Source organism: Mesoplodon densirostris, chromosome 1 (assembly GCF_025265405.1).
Source record: "Mesoplodon densirostris isolate mMesDen1 chromosome 1, mMesDen1 primary haplotype, whole genome shotgun sequence".
In the NCBI taxonomy this organism is placed as follows: Eukaryota; Metazoa; Chordata; class Mammalia; order Artiodactyla; family Ziphiidae; genus Mesoplodon; species Mesoplodon densirostris.
In genome coordinates this window covers 98323498-98336628 of record NC_082661.1, presented here as the reverse complement: position 1 = coordinate 98336628, position 13131 = coordinate 98323498, and the positions used below count along the sequence as shown (strand labels likewise).

Sequence of the window (13131 nt, the reverse complement as noted above, 5' to 3'; positions counted from 1 at the left end):
GGAATTGAATAATAAATGAATTTTCTGTTGGGTAACTGAAATAATGGCTTGATTTAGGCTGAGAATGCTTGGGTCTTAGCTTTTTTCAGTCATATTTCATTTTACCTTTCCTACTACCCTGAGATCTCAACTCTACTGTTGAAAGAATAAGAAAAACACTGCTGACCACACAAATCTATTGTCAAGATCAAATAGGGCACATATGCAAAGGGATTTTGTGAACCATACCAAATGACAAGAGAGAAGTGGACCTGTGACAACAATGAAGATAGTAATACAGTTGCTGTTGCTGCCACCAGGCTGAATGGTGTATTGCCAGCATTACTCATTAGTACATTCATTCATTTAATACATATATGTTGATCTCTTGGTATTGTGCTAAGTACTGGTTACATTATGTTGAACAAAGGAGACACAATCTTTGCTTTCATGGTGCTGAACCTTTAAGATGATGGCAATGGCTAAATGGGAGGAGGGAGATGGTATCAGAAGGCATAAAACAGATCAACCTTAGAACTCCAGGTGAAGTATGGAAGGAAGGGGAAACGTATGTGGAATGCTCTGAAATGGGACTGAATGAGGGCAGTGTGGCTGGAGGATAAGGCGGAAGAATAAGCAGGCAAGATTCAGGTATACTTAAGGGCTAGCCTAAGCAGTTAGGATGTTTATCCATTGGACAATGGAAAGCTACTGAAGGATTTTAAGCAGAAGATTCATATTATGTAATTTGCATTTAAAAAAAAAATTCAGGCCTTCCCTGGTGGCGCAGTGGTTGAGAGTCCGCCTGCCGATTCAGGGGACGCGGGTTCGTGTCCCGGTCCAGGAAGATCCCACATGCCGCGGAGCGGCTGGGCCCGTGAGCCATGGCCGCTGAGCCTGTGTGTCCGGAGCCTGTGCTCCACAATGGGAGAGGCCGCAACAGTGAGAGGCCCGCATACCGCAAAAAAAAAATAATAATAATTCACATGACTTACTGATTTTAATGGGATGTTTGTCACTACCAGTCTGAACTGGATTTTTCCAATACAAAATAAAAAAGCTTTGGTGTCAGTAAAGGGCAATTGAAAAGAACAGCCGTGCCAATGAAGTAAGGATTTAAATTGAAAACAAAACAAACAAAACAAAAACAAAAATGACAACCAAAGCTTATTTTAAAAATGTGTCCAATTGTATAAATGGAACATTATCTATATGCCTTGTCCTGATTTTAAATGACAATGAGTATATCTAGTGGACAAGATTAGGAAAAGCAATTAGAACTCCTTTCTTCCTTATTTTAATATATGTATATTTATTTATTCTTATTTATCACAAATAAGTTTAAATTTTATTGCCTTCTCTTTTTTTCTTTTTTTTTTTTTTGCGGTATGTGGGCATCTCACTGTTGTGGTCTCTCCCGTTGCGGAGCACAGGCTCCAGACACGCAGGCTCAGTAGCTATGGCTCATGGACCCAGCCGCTCTGCAGCATGTGGGATCCTCCCGGACCGAGGCACGAATCCGCATCCCCTGCATCGGCAGGCGGACTCTCAACCACTGCGCCACCAGGGAAGCCCTGCCTTCTCTTTTTAAATGACTAAGTTCAACTGTCATGTTATAATATCCTAAAGATGCCTCAGACTGTGTTTTATGAGGTGATTTTTAAAAGGCCCAGGTCTATCTGAGGCTTTTGAAAATATTCTGAAATGTTTATTAATGGCCTCATAAACTATGCTCATCCTGTTTTGCTGATGAATACTTGGCAGTTGGAAAAAAGGCACTCAGTTCATTACCACATGAGATCACAAAATATTCTGTAAGGATATACCTTACTAATTTCTGATATATATAAAACTATGAGTTTTTAAATTATCAACAAAGTTTAATGTACAAAGAGTACACTAAAAATCACTTCAGTCTGGGACTGAGAAGCCATTATTTACATATCCACAGGTTAAGATAATTGATAAAGGCAACCAGTGGCTATTTTCAAATACGTTTTCAGCATTTGTTTATTTAGAAAGTGAAAATCAAATTTCTATAACCATCCTCTACTTTTCAATAAACTGAAAAGCTTTTTCTTTAAATTTTGCTCAAAATAAGTCTATAGATATGTATAAATAGAAATAATACTTTGATACTTTATTTTTGTCCTATTGATGGTTGCCTGGATAGCTACATCACAGATAGGCAATTAATTAAGCAAAATAAAAAAATTAGTTCATTTTTAATATTTTCAGCAGGTAGGCAATGTACTGTGGATGCAATATTAAGCAAAATTATAGTGGGTTCCTCCCATATCACTGTCAGGTCTGTACCAAATGGAGCAGCAGCTTTGGAGAAGAGTTTTGAAAAGCTTTTCAATTAATTATAAAGTACTACCCAAATGATAGATATAATTAGAATCTCAGGAGACTCAGAAACACTATAAAAATAGTGATATGTTAATTAGAGTTCTTATAAGTGGTTTCTATTTTCAGTGGCTAACTTCTACCTTGCGGATTTTGGACATACATAGTAAAATAGGGGAAAATGTAGGAGAAACAGTAAATAACCAATATTGCTTTATCTTGGATAGCTAACATCTATCCAATTATCATAATCAATACAGATTCTAAATTTAGCATTATCATAATTAAAATATATTCTAAATTTTCTGAGCAAACACTTCCAGGAATCCTACCAGGTATTTGCAAATTATAGTCTATCTATTAGTATACTGGAATTGTTTTTTAAATATTCAGCATGTAATACCTAAAACTATTAGCTTGAAAATTAAACTTATTCATAATGCTTGTAAGCACAGGCTTTTAGTACTTAACAAAAAGTTAAGAAAGCTGTAAAGTTTCCAAATTGGAAAAACATAAATGGTTCAAGAGTCCTTTTGTCCATTTAGACATCTAAAATTCATGAAGCAGACACAACTAGCTCAGATTTAAAAAAAAATCTAATCTCTTCAATTACATCTAGTTTTGCTCATTAAAGTAATCTAGAAATCATTTTACTTGTCTACCTAAAGATCAAGGGACATAATTATGAAAGGAACCTTCACTATATTTCTATTGGAAAAGAATGTCTTAAATTGGATGAAATAGATATCTTTTTCAAGTAAGTATAATAAGAAAAATAGTATGTTATGCATGACAAAAAACCCCAAAATTAAAAATTTAAAGACTAAAAGATAAATAAAACTGGATAATTGAGCCAAAAATAAAGGACCAGAGACTATTTCTTGGCTGTTTCCCCATTGAAAAAAATTAGTGCTCCAAAGATGTAATTGAGTACAATAATTTCTTGTCAGGCTATCAGAAATATCTTCTCAAAGTGTTTTATTTTGTGTCTACACTGAGACTCTTTCATTCATATTTGACGATTTCCTCTTATTTACTCTTCCCTTTTTCTCCCTTTGTGCAATGCACTTTAGAGAATGTGTGTGTTAACTCAAAATGATTGACTTGGTGAAACTGTACTGGGCCATATTTTATGGATTTTGTTTGTTTTTTAATTTTATTGAAGTATAGTTGATTTACAGTGTGTTAATTTCTGCTATATAGCAAAATGATTGTTATAAATATATATACATTTTTTCATATTCTTTTCCATTTTGTTTTATCACAGGATATTGAATATAATTTCCTGTGTTACACAGTAGGACCTTGTTGTTTATCCATTGTATATATAATAGTTTGCATCTGCTAACCACAAATTCCCACTCATACCCTCCCCTAGCCCACCCCTCCCTTGGCAACCACAAATCTGTTCTCTATGTCGGTGAGTCTGTTTCTGTTTCATAGATAACTTCATTTGTGTCATATTTTAGACTCCACATGTAAGTGATATCATATGGTGTTTGTCTTTCTCTTTCTGACTTACTTCACTTAATATGATAATCTCTAGATGCATCCATGTTGCTGGAAGTGGCATTTCATTCTTTTTATGGCTGAGTAATATTCCATTGTATATATACCAGGTCTTTTTTTTTTTTTTTTTTTTTTTTTTAGTGAGGTTACATTTTATTTTATTTATTTTCTTTTTTTTATTAGTTTCTGCTTTATAACAAAGTGAATCAGTCATACATATACATCTGTTCCCACATCCCTTCCCTCTTGCATCTCCCTCCCTCCCACCCTCCCTATCCCACCCTTCCAGGCGGTCACAAACCACCGAGCTGATCTCCCTGTGCTATGCAGCTGCTTCCCACTATCTATCTACCTTACATTTGGTAGTGTATATATGTCCATGCCTCTCTTTAGCTCTGTCACAGCTTACCCTTCCCCCTCCCCATATCCTCAAGTCCCTTCTCAAGTAGGTCTGTGTCTTTATTCCTGTTTTACCTCTAGGTTCTTCATGACATTTTTTCCCTTAAATTCCATATATATGTGTTAGCATACGGTATTTGCCTTTCTCTTTCTGACTTACTTCACTCTGTATGACAGACTCTAGGTCCATCCACCTCATTACAAATAGCTCAATTTCGTTTCTTTTTCTGGCTGAGTAATATTCCATTGTATATATGTGCCACATCTTCTTTATCCATTCATCCGATGATGGACACTTAGGTTGTTTCCATCTCTGGGCTATTGTGAATAGAGCTGCAATGAACATTTTGGTACATGTCTCTTTTTGAATTATGGTTTTCTCAGGGTATATGCCTAGTAGTGGGATTGCTGTGTCATATGGTAGTTCTATTTTTAGTTTTTTAAGGAAACTCCATACTGTTCTCCATAGTGGCTGTACCAATTCACATTCCCACCAGCAGTGCAAGAGTGTTCCCTTTTCTCCACACCCTCTCCAGCATTTATTGTTTCTAGATTTCTTGATGATGGCCATTCTGACTGGTGTGAGATGATATCTCATTGTAGTTTTGATTTGCATTTCTCTAATGATTAATGATGTTGAGCATTCTTTCATGTGTTTGTTGGCAGTCTGTATATCTTCTTTGGAGAAATGCCTATTTAAGTCTTCTGCCCATTTTTGGATTGGGTTGTTTGTTTTTTTGCTATTGAGCTGCATGAGCTGCTTATAAATTTTGGAGATTAATCCTTTGTCAGTTGCTTCATTTGCAAATATTTTCTCCCATTCTGAGGGGTGTCTTTTGGTCTTGTTTATGGTTTCCTTTGCTGTGCAAAAGCTTTGAAGTTTCATTAGGTCCCATTTGTTTATCTTTGTTTTTATTTCCATTTCTCTAGGAGGTAGGTTCAAAAGGATCTTGCTGTGATTTATGTCATAGAGTGTTCTGCCTATGTTTTCCTCTAAAAGTTTGATAGTTTCTGGCCTTATATTTAGGTCTTTAATCCATTTTGAGCTTATTTTTGTGTATGGTACCATGTCTTTTTTATGCAGTCATCTGTCAATGGACATTTAGGTTGTTTCCATGTCTTGACTATTGTAAATAGTTGGGTCATATTTTATGGAAGGTAGTGGAATGACTCATCTAGGAAAGATATACAGAAATCCCTGCAGGGGAAGGAGACTGGTGCAAGGAAAGCACTGAAAGCAACATTGATGGAGAACAGAAGGAGGAAGTAACAAGATGAAGTGGGGACTACCGGCTAGGGCCAGAACGTGCAGGGCCTGGGCACTACTCTATGAGCAATGAACAATGCCTTTTAAGTATAACATTTAGGATGACAGGATCAAACTTGTGATTTATAAGGTCTCATTCTTGGGGAAACATATCTTTTGGAGACCATGAAGCTATGCTTAGAAAAGGAGGCAATAGTAGAAATTAGAAGCATAGAGGGCTATTTCTGAAGACTAGTAGAGAGATATCAATGATTTGAATGGGGAGATAGAGAGAAGTTGGTATATCTTAGGCATATTGGATGTTTTAACATCAGGATTTTTTAATGGGACTGAGCTTGTTGCAAAGGAGACTATGATTCTAAGCTATACGTAACAGCTTTCTGACAGGGGCCCTCCATGGACAGTAATGACTATAAGGACTCTGAAATTTGTGTTTCCAAGTCAACACTGTTCATAACCTCCAACTCCTGTGTGTAACAGGTTACTCAGCATCTGTAGTTAGCTGTCTCACAGTTATCTTGAATTCATTTAATATATACTGAACTCATGGTCTTTAACCCATTATTATCCCCCCCATTTTTGGTGAGGATTAAATGATATTTATTTATTTTGTACTTAACATAGAGTGAATATGCCTTCCCCTTGATTTACTATGACCAAGTACAGTTGTCCCTCTGTATCCCTGGGGATTTGTTCCAGGAGCCCACTCAGATACCAAAATTCAAGGATGCTCAAGTCCCTTATATAGAATGTTGTAGTATTTACATATAACCCACACACATCATCCTGTATACTTTTTTAAAATTTAAAATATAGTTTATGTACAATATTATGTTACAGATGTACAATACAGTGATCAATTTTTAAAGATTATATTATATTTATTGCTCTTACAAAATATTGGCTACATTCCCTTCATTGTACAATATGTCCTTGTAGCTTATTTTATACACAGTAGTTTGCACCTTTTAATCCCCTACCTCTATCTTGTCCCTCTCAGCTTCCCTCTCCCCTCAGACTCACCGATATAGAGAACAAACCACTAGTTTGTTCTCTATATCGGTGAGTCTGCTTCTTTTTTGTTATATTCACTAGTTTGTTTTATTTCTTAGATTCCACATATAAATGATATCATACCTAAATGTAAGAACAGAAACCATAAAACTCCTAGAGGAAAACATAGGCAGAACGCTCGACATAAATTATAACAATATTATTTCCTTCTTAGTAATCCCTGTTTTAGTACAATATTCCCCCTCCAAACTGCACCCGTCTTGACTGCCTTCACTTATATGAGAATGGGGAGAAGATCAAATTCTTTTTTTTTTTTTTCTTTTTGCTTTTAAAATTCTCAAGGAGGCTGGAGCCGAGCCGAGCCTCTGCAGCTGCCGCTGCGGGCGCCCACCAAACACTTTGCAGACTCGCTTCCACCTTGCGGGCCAGTCCGCGCAGCAGGGCCCGGGCTCAGGGCGGCCGCGTCTGGGGACAGTCCATGCAGTGAAGCCCCCCCGCCACCCCGTCCACCTTTGCCCGGAGCCGTGGGCAGCAGCCCAGTACGTCCAGCCGGCCCCGGGGCAAGAGCAGTGCTGGGGGCGGGGGAGGGTGGCCCAGCCCGGGGACCGGGAGCCGGGCTCCGAGCTGAAGGCGGGGGAAGCGGCGCCGAAGTTTGCTTCGGACTCACCGGGCGCTGCGGCAGCACTGTTTCTGCCGCTGCCGCCGCTGCTTCATTAAACGTTCAAGTGGAAAATTTTCAGGCGTCAGCAGAAACATTGTGTCCAAAAAAGACTGAGTCGCAGTTACCACCAAACGCTGGAGGAGACTCTCCCTGGAAAACTTCCCTTCGGTTTATTTTCTTGAAAAGGCTCCAGGCTTCGGCTTGGATAATCCAACAGCCAAAATTGAGCCCAGCAGCTGGAGCGGCAGTGAGAGCCCTGCCAAAAACATGGAAAGGATGAGTGACTCTGCAGATAAACCCATTGACAATGATGCAGAAGGGGTCTGGAGCCCCGACATTGAGCAGAGCTTTCAGGAAGCCTTGGCTATGTATCCACCATGTGGGAGGAGGAAAATCATCTTATCAGATGAAGGCAAGATGTATGGTAGGAATGAATTGATAGCCAGATACATCAGACCCATGACCGGGAAGATGAGGACCAGAAAACAGGTGTCTTGTTGTATACAGGTCTTAGCAAGAAAGAAAGTTCGAGAAACTCAAGCCGCCATTAAGGTGTCTAGTCACATTCAGGTTCTTGCCAGAAGGAAATCTTGTGATTTTCATTCCAAGCTAAAGGATCAGACTGCAAAGGATAAGGCCCTGCAGCACATGGCCGCCATGTCGTCAGCCCAGATCTTATCAGCCACTGCCATTCACAGCAAGCTGGGGCTGCCAGGGATTCCACGCCCCACCCTCCCAGGGGCGTCGGGGTTCTGGCCGGGAATGATACAAACAGGACAGCCTGGATCCTCACAAGGCGTCAAGCCCTTCGTGCTGCAGGCCTACCCCATCCAGCCAGCGGTCACAGACCCCATTCCAGGGTTTGAGCCTGCGTCAGCCCCAGCTCCCTCGGTCCCGGCCTGGAAGGGCCGCTCCATTGGCACAACCAAACTCCGCCTGGTGGAGTTCTCAGGTTTCCTCAAACAGCAGCGAGACCCAGACTTGTACAACAAACACCTATTCGTGCACATTGGGCATGCCAACCATTCCTACAGTGACCCATTGCTCTAATCAGTGGACATTCGTCAGATTTATGACAAATTTCCTGAAAAGAAAGGTGGCTTAAAGGAACTGTTTGGAAAGGGCCTTCAAAATGCCTTCTTCCTCGTAAAATTCTAGGTTGATTTAAACTGCAGTGTTCAAGATGATGCTGGGGCTTTTTATGGCATGACCAGTCAAGTATGAGAATTCTGAGAATATGACAGTCACCTGTTCCACCAAAGTTTGCTTCTTTGGAAAGCAAGTAGTAGAAAAAGTAGAGACGGAATATGCAAGGTTTGAGAATGGCCGATTTTTATACCGAATAAACCGGTCCCCGATGTGTGAATATATGATCAATTTTATCCACAAGCTCAAACACTTACCAGAGAAATATATGATGAACAGTGTTTTGGAAAACTTCACAGTTTTATTGGTGGTAACAAACAGGGATATACAAGAAACTCTCCTGTGCATGGCCTGTGTATTTGAAGTTTCAAATAGTGAACATGGAGCACAGCATCATATTTACAGGCTTGTAAATGACTAGCCATGGTTATTTATATTTTCTAAATCCTCTTTGAGTGAAGTCATTTTTTCATGTGTTCATACTCATTGTAGCTGTGAAGTTCTGGTACTGTTGTAAAAAGAGAAATCGAGTTGTTTCTGTGTGTTATTCAGATCCACAGCCCACAGTTCCTCAGAAAGTTGAACCTTAAGAACCCAAGTCTCTGTTTGCAGAGACCTGTTTCTCGTGGTGGTAGAAAAAAAAAAGTAAGACAGAGCATTTACCATTGGACATTTACTGCCTTTATACAAATGTATTAAGTGTTTTTTTTAACATAAAATTCTTGTTTTAAGATACAAGTAAAATTGATCTTTAAATGTAAATATAAATTAGTACACAAAACTAAGAATCTTTAGACTTATCTTTGTAACAAATTAGGGTGGAAGTTATGAAAGATCATAATTCACTAAATTATTTTTTAAATGAAACTTTTCCTTCTTTCTGAAACCAACGTTAAAATATAGCCTTAAAAAATGCTTGGTAGAAATATCCTAATGAGACAAATTTGTACTTTTTTTCCTCTAAGTTAAAACTAATCTCCTAATCCATTAAACTCTTGAAACAGCTATTACAGAGGAAGAAAACTTCACCCCTTATCCTTAACATATATAGTATATTTTAAAAATATAAAATTGTATTGTAAAAAAAATAAATAAATAAAATCCTCAAGGACACTTAGCATCAGGTACATTTCTTGGATGGGGCAAAAGGGAGTGGGAGCCCACCTAGGACATGCACATGATTCATAGGAGGGAACATAAGATGCTGAAATTTAGTCTCCTTGTATGGACACTATCAAATTTCAGTTTTTTTTTCTGTAAAGTTGCTAAGGGATCACTGAAAGATGCTCATTGTATGATATTTTTTCATGTGTGATTATATTGAGTCTTTTCAATTAGTTAATAATTTTGGTCCTTTCAACTGCTTAATAGTTTTACTAAAAAAAGAATTTCAAGTAGATCCTTTTTGCCCCACAAAAATATCCCGAAACAACAAATTACAGTGTAGGTCTAGGTTTGATTTGTCCCATCATCTTTATACAAAGATTGCTTTTAATGTGTAAACAGTGGGAAGCCACAAATGAGACTTTACTGACTCAATTTGATAAATGCCATAACCTACTTTCCACTGTGTCTGCACTAATGATAACTGTGGTGGATGGTGTTTGGTAAATATAGAATTAATACCCAGTGAGTTCAGTATATAAAGTTAAGTATCAATGTACAGTTAACAAGAATTAGATGTTAGAAAATGGAAGGTTTTTATTATTAAAAGATGTTTACTAGCACACAATTTCCCTAATGGGCTTATGGAGATAACAGGACAAGTGAAGTTTCAAAGCCCCTGCTGAACTTACAACTTCCTGTAAAATAGGCATTAATGCATAAAGATAAAGAAAAGGTATCTTTATTTTGAAGAAACAATTGAAAGTCCTTTTGTCTTTTGGGATTTTAAATAAATTGTTTTGAATTTGAGAGACTTTAAAAGAGGGCATGTATTTGAATATGCTTTCTACAGGAAGTATGTGCTCTAAAATGTTGAGAAACATTAATGTAGACAGCAAGACTATACAGAAACAGAAACAGGACAGTTTTTCAGAAGACAAGGTTTGGGGGTGAATGTGAGTTTAAGGCTGTTTCCACTAATCACTTCAGTCACACAATCATTCAAGTCAGACAACCAGTTTGACTGGCTTTTTTTTTTTTTTTTGCAGTACGCCGGCCTCTCACTGTTGTGGCCTTTCCTGTTGCGGAGCACAGGCTCCGGACGCGCAGGCTTAGCGACCATGGCTTACGGGCCCAGCCGCTCCGCGGCATGTGGGATCTTCCCGGACCGGGGCACGGACCCGTGTCCCCTGCATTGGCAGGCGGACTGTCAACCACTGCGCCACCAGGGAAGCCCTGACTGGCTTTTTGACCTTATTAGCATGATGCTTGACCAAATTGATTCAAGAGTTCAGTTGAAATGGCAGGATCACAAACAGTCTTAGGCTCTGCAAATCTATCTATAATTTCAAGTCAGTTGGACAGCATTCACTGGGTGCAGAGGGTGTGTATATTGCAATAATTATTTTAAACCTTTTGTCCTCTCCTAAACCTGCTAGTCCTGCTCCTCCATTTCCTCTCAAGAGATCACCTCGCTTCCTACTTCAGAGAGAAAATATACAAAAATTGTATAAATACATGCCACTTTCACAAATTGTAACTGACAGTTACGGTCTCTTTTGATGAATACCCCTGATTTTCAGAGACCTCAATATGCTTATACCCTGATAAATTTATTTTTTATTGTTACCATTGTTATTGCTTTCATTTGAAACATGAAATGTGGATTTTACTCAGCAGAGCATTCTTTTGAGGAAAAGTATTCCAGTATTTCCAAGATCATTCCACTAGAATAAAATTTTTATTCTCTGAATCCAGTTCTCTTCTGGACTGTATGTCTTTATAATAGTTAAACATTTATCCAGTATTTTTTAAGTCTCTGACATAGTGATTGCATGACTATAGAATGATATTACTAATTCTGTTTATTCTCATTTTTTGAACAAAAATAGAAAGGTAGGAAAAGACAAAAAATTTAAAAAGAAAAATCATTTTGTAATTTCCTTATGCTAGATTCCTTAGTAGATAAATTTAGCACCTATGTGAGGAATAAGGTTAAAAATGTAATAGGCACTCTCATGGATAAAACTTCTAAAATGCTAAATCCTAACCTTAAGGTTCTTGTTTCAATACAGGATAGGCTACAATCCCCAGTTACTTTATGGAATAAATTGGTAGCTAATTACACATTTGTGTGATTTCAGCATAATTTGGATTCATTCAAGGAAATACTTTTTCTCTATTCTTGATAGAATGTAATATGCAATGAAACCTATTTGAATATAACATATTAGTGTAATAGGATGGTTACAATCTGTAATCTGAAAAATAAAATTGTAGCTGCAGTCATAGCATCTTTGTTCTGGGCAAAGCCTGCTAGTTCTTGAATAAAGGGAACAGTGGTGTTCATCAGATTATCCTAACAACACAAAATGAAATGGCCTGTTCTATGAAATTTCCTCTATAGAATTCACTCAGCCAATCAAAGACATATTTGTTTTGCATTTGAAAATGTTCATACTTTAATAAGAATGTCTCATGAATGGCATGAAAAGTAAATACTCATAAAAATGTTTACTGTCTTCATATTTGAATAAATCATACTATTCAATTAATGGAGGAAAAATAGGTCTGCCAACTTTGATTTAATCTCCTCCCTTTTTTTTTCAGAAGAATAAAAGTCAATAAATTATAAACAGTAGAATTACTCACTAAATACTGAATTAAATAAAAAACTACAACCATAAACCAAAGCAAAATTTAAAAATATAAACCATAGTAAATTTGAACTAAATAACAGCCAGTTTTATTCTATGCTTCACATCTTAAAAAAAGTTAGTGAGGTTTATTTACTAATATGGGAAAGGAAAAAAAAAATCCTTTTGCCTCTCTGTCCCTCAAACCCAGACAGTTCTCTTTATTCTTGGCCACTGACAAAAGTATGGTGGTGTTACCAGTAGCTTTCTTCCAGGAATACACTAACAGGCCCAGAACTAATACTTGGGGCCATGATATTTGGCTCTACCTCTGCTCATTACTCTCTGGGAATTAATTTACTTTTCTCTCTCACTTTCTCATCTGCAAATGAAGAATAAAAATGTCCAACTATCTGATTTGAAGGTACAGTAAAATATATATGAAAATATTTTTTTTATAAAATGAAAACCATCAAAATCATGTAAGATAATCATAACAATTTGCTCTTTAAACTGAAATACAAAACAGATGCTTTTGAAACATACCTTTAAATTGGGTAGAATATGCCTATTTCCACCTGCTTTATGTTACTGTTCAATATTGTTTCAGAACTATTCACCCAACAAATGCACAAGTAACGCCGCTACATGTAGAACTGAAGCATTTTCCCCTTGTGCATTAATTAACATTAGTTTCCTCCATACAAAGGGCATTCCAAGTCAGTGTTCCCTAATATTATCATCTAAGGACCATACTCATTTCTTTCACAATATGTGCATTTTCTTATAACTTTAGTAAAAGGAAATAAAGATTTCTGTCAAAGGAAGGCGTCAGTTTATAATTAAATGTAAAATCCTAGGAGTCAGAGACACCCAAGTTAGAATAATACCTCTTACTAATTTTAAACAATGAAGCAGTTACTTAACTTCTGCAAGGCTCAGTTAAGCTATAAAATGTTGATAATAATACCTACGATGCAAGGTTGTGAAGATTAAGTACAAAAATGTATATAAAATTTTGACGCAAGGACCAACAAGTGTTAAGCATATAAAACTGGCATCTGTTA

General features: G+C 37.3%; 1 pseudogene; it reads left to right on the top strand.

The window, feature by feature from the left end:
- Window positions 1–7269: 7269 nt before the first annotated feature.
- Window positions 7270–8745, top strand: LOC132483646 (transcriptional enhancer factor TEF-1-like; annotated as a pseudogene).
- The last annotated feature ends 4386 nt before the right edge of the window (window positions 8746–13131 follow it).